At 36.4% G+C, this 4,140-nt stretch overlaps 1 protein-coding gene and 1 non-coding gene across 2 annotated transcripts in view; both read left to right on the top strand.

The window, feature by feature from the left end:
• The window catches only part of LOC118740495, a 139,165-nt gene that overhangs the window by 6,484 nt on the left and 128,541 nt on the right, over positions 1-4,140 (top strand). The window lies entirely within an intron of this gene.
• Trnag-gcc lies at positions 3,746-3,816 on the top strand. Its single transcript has one exon. It is a non-coding gene; the product is annotated as a tRNA-Gly (tRNA).

Genomic DNA, 4,140 nt, shown 5'->3' with positions numbered 1-4,140 from the left:
GATCAACATTCTGTACTATAAAGGAGCCGATTTTATGTGTGGAAGCGAGCAGACTATTTTATTTCAAAACCTTTCCATTATTGAATCATAAATCACGACAATGTTTCAAAAGTAGAGTTTACCCAATACCACTATGTACTCGATACCTGTACTCACTAGTTTTGGTCTCCCCTCTCACTGAGTTATTCATGGGCATTCGAGCCGGATGTGAACCAGCGAACTATGGATCTGCAGTCCGGAGTATTTTGAAATGGGGTAACTTGAAAGTGCTGAAACAGTAGACGTTAAGCAATGAGAGAGCTCATCGTTTACTTGTGTTTGATTCTTCTGTTTCAAAACGAATTCCGGTCGGCGGTTCCGAAAATCATAGGCTGACTCCACATCCTCCTCTAATTCGATACCACTTTTGTTCTCCATTTTCGTGCGCTCTTTTAGTTTTAACCCTCGCAAAATCGAGCGGGACACATCTTGAATGTTTTTTTTTTTCAAAAATAACAACACAGAACTTGGTTCAGTTGATTTTCCCAAATTTAGCAAACAAGTAAATACTTGCACTTTGTACTCGATTCAGGTTTTTGGACTTAGGCATTTATTGCTTCTGACCACAGATATGTATGTGGAATAAAACAGTGCGTTAAGAAATTATAGCGAACTTGTGGCTAAATCCTTGCATATTTAAATCATATTGCAAGCTAAGGTTTAACATTTTCATTCGTATCCATATTTTATATCCCCTTTGAAATATCCCAAAAAATTTTGTTGGCAAGTGAGAAAATGGCGATGCAAGTACTATTTCGGCATTCGTTTAATAATTACAAAGCACAACAAATACTGCGCTTTGCACTAAGCATTTTTGCAAAAACGATTTCGCACACACACCCTTTAATGAACGCCATGTGTTTTTTTTTGTATAAATTTCGTGTACACTCTCACTATACAATTATTAAATAAATTTAAAATATAAATTTTTTTCAATGCTGTCGTATTTTTTACCATTTTCATCTAAAATTTGTTTGTGTAAATTTATAAATTTTACTGCAGTACCTGAGAGCTTTTGCTTTGCCCTTCCATATACAACTCAGGCACTTTCATATGAATTGTGTCAGGGCATACGGGAGAGCGATACATTTTTTTTTGTATTCGTATATGTGCCTACACTTCAGGGAAAACAATTACAAATGTGCTACAAGTGCTTATGGAATGAGGAGCTCTGGTTTATTCGATGAAAGAAGTAAGGGCGAAGGATTTTACAAAAATTTATTGAAATATTTATTCTTCTCAAAAGCCATGTTAGAGCCAAATTGAAGGGGATGTCCCGATTCTGGTGCAGAATTGGCGGGAGTCATAATAAAAGCCCCAATTTAATTCGGGCCGAGTTTGGTAAGGATTGGTGAAGCAGCTACGGAGGTACATCATTACATTATATGTGGGCGGGGTCACGTCCATTTCCCAAAAATTTCATATAAATATTATTTTTTTCCGTAATTCTATTTCACATACTTACTACATAATTTTTAACAATTTAGATTGAATATTTACTGTAATATCGTAGTTTTAGCATTTTTTCGAAAATATCGTTATATGGAAAGTGGGCGTGGTTACAGTCCGATGTCGACCAATTTCAACACCAACCTACCTTGGGTAAAGGGCAACCTACATTCCGAATTTCGTTAAGATACCAAAATTTTTGCTCGAGTTATCGTGTACACGGACGGACGGACAGACAGACATGGCTAAATCGACTTCTCTTTTCATTCTGATCATTTATGCATACATTTTTCTATATCTATCTTCATTCGTTTTGGCTGTTACAAACAACCGTTACGTGAACAGAACTATAATACCCTTGTGCACATGTGCGCTCGGGTATAAAAATCAAAAATTTAATTTTAGGTCTTATTAAATGAAAAATTACCTTTTGAATTAAGAACTCAGAGAAATCAACTAAATAAAATATTCCAATAAGTTTTTCTGTTTTTGCAACCATGGAAATGGATTCCCTGATGCAAGAACAGCAAAAATATCTGTTAAAAATGTTTATTTCATACTGGTTTCAGAAAAAAATTTACATCTTCAATATTTGAAGGTCACTGGCGTTTAAACAGCCCTAAAGCATTGGCCGATTTATATTAGAGGAAGAAAAAAATTCGCGTTGGTATCAGGTTTCGATACTAGTTTTTTTTCGATACCTACTCAGTAGTTGGTTCAAAAGTATCGATACCAAAATTACTTGAATTACTCGAAAAGTATCGAATATGTACTCTATTTACTCGTATCGTTTCACACTAGTCTTATCAAATTTGCTGTTTTTAAAGAGAGAGAGTGTTAACACGCAGTTCCCATAAGACAGATTATATCAGTTGATACGTTCTCCGTTTTTACGTCCGTGGGTAGCTGCGCTTTAACCGTCGACTACGAACAGCGATTTTGTTTCTTTTTTATGATAAACTGTTTTTCAAGGGAGAGTACACTCGGAGGTTTGCCATTTTGCCTGCCTAGGGGCGACCGCTGTAAGAAAAAAGTTTTTTTTTTAATGTTTTATTTTTTGATAATGGTCGGAAACTGGGTTCGAACCCAGACCCTGCGGATCGGCAGCGCACACTGTTAGCCACTACACCGCAACGGCCGCCAGTTATGTATCCATGCTAAGAAAAGAATTATATGGTTTATTGATTTTTCCACGTTAACGATTTGAAATCTTTGAACACGAAAATTATTTTATAAAACGAATTCGGCCTCATTAAAAACCAAAATACTTTTCGTGTTATGGCTGTGGCCGAGTGTGCAGAGGTGCTTACTATTTTTTTTTTTCAATTTCCAGAAGATTCTAGTTTACTTTTTCCAAAATAGGGAAAAGCGTCTGTGAAGTGCAGATCAACAATGAACGAAAACAAACAAAAATCTCTATATATGTCCTATGTAAACAAAATACCGCTTGGCTCCAAGTCATATTTATGTCCCAGTGGGAAAACGGGAAGACATTTGCTTGACTGAATGAAAAGCGGGCTGGTAATGTGTGGTTTTGAAGCCACAAGCAAAACAAAAAACTAAAGAACAAATTTACGTATGCTTTTCGGTCGCAGTGCTATATTTACATATGTTTTCTTCGCGTTATCTCAACAGCCAACTTTTTATTAATTTTTTTTGTTTATAGATTCTATTCCTAGTTTTATTAAGCGACGAGAAACACATCACGTTCGTATAACATATCTGCAGAAAAAATTGTGCATATTTTCGAGCATGTTCATTACTTTATGCATTGACAAACATATTCTTTTCCCACTGGGACGATTTGCTTTATTTTTGTCTCAGTGTATCTATGTATGTACGTAGAAGCTCAGTTATGCATACTTTGCACTGCTATACCATTTGTACGTAAAAATCAAAACTCAACAGACTTCTACATCTGAAGCTCATTTAACAGATTCCTTATGCGACAACTCTCATGCAACGCCAAGTATGCATAACTGAACTATAAGTTTAGTTGAAAGCCCCAATTGCACATACTATGTATGTATGTTGCGTGCACGTACTTCCAGCATACTTAAAAGCTTTCGATGCTTTCGTTGTTTTTATACGTTGGTATTATTCACCGACAATGACGACATTAACAGTGGTATGTATGGACATAAATATAAATCTAAGCAAAAGAAAAGATCAACAACGTTGAGAGACAAAAACAAATGGGGAGTAATAATGTAGAAATCATTAGAGAAATTTGAGTTCGGAGTATCGGGCGCCACGAGCATCGGTGGTTCAGTGGTAGAATGCTCGCCTGCCACGCGGGCGGCCCGGGTTCGATTCCCGGCCGATGCAAATACTTTATTTTTATTTTTTATTGTGATGTTTTAATCGCATGAGCATGCCCTATCCCAGAAAACTTTCCAAGAACGCCCCGCTTCAGAATTTGATTGAAGAAAGCCTTATTTCAGAATTTGATTGCAGAACACCCTATCTCAGAATTTGGTTGAAGAACATCATATCTCAGAATTCGGTTCAAAGATGAAAATACATTGCAAATGTCTTAGACAGGGCGTTTTTGAAACGAATTCTGAGATAGGTTCAGTCAAACTTTAAAATAGGACGTTCTTCAATCAATTTCTGAGATAGGGCGTTTTCCAACTGGCTGTCGAGATAGGT

Source organism: Rhagoletis pomonella, unplaced genomic scaffold, assembly GCF_013731165.1.
Source record: "Rhagoletis pomonella isolate Grant_MI unplaced genomic scaffold, Rhpom_1.0 Rhpom_scaffold_00006, whole genome shotgun sequence".
Classification (NCBI taxonomy): Eukaryota; Metazoa; Arthropoda; class Insecta; order Diptera; family Tephritidae; genus Rhagoletis; species Rhagoletis pomonella.
The sequence above is the reverse complement of the archived record's forward strand: the minus strand, read 5'-3'. Positions and strand labels throughout refer to the sequence as shown.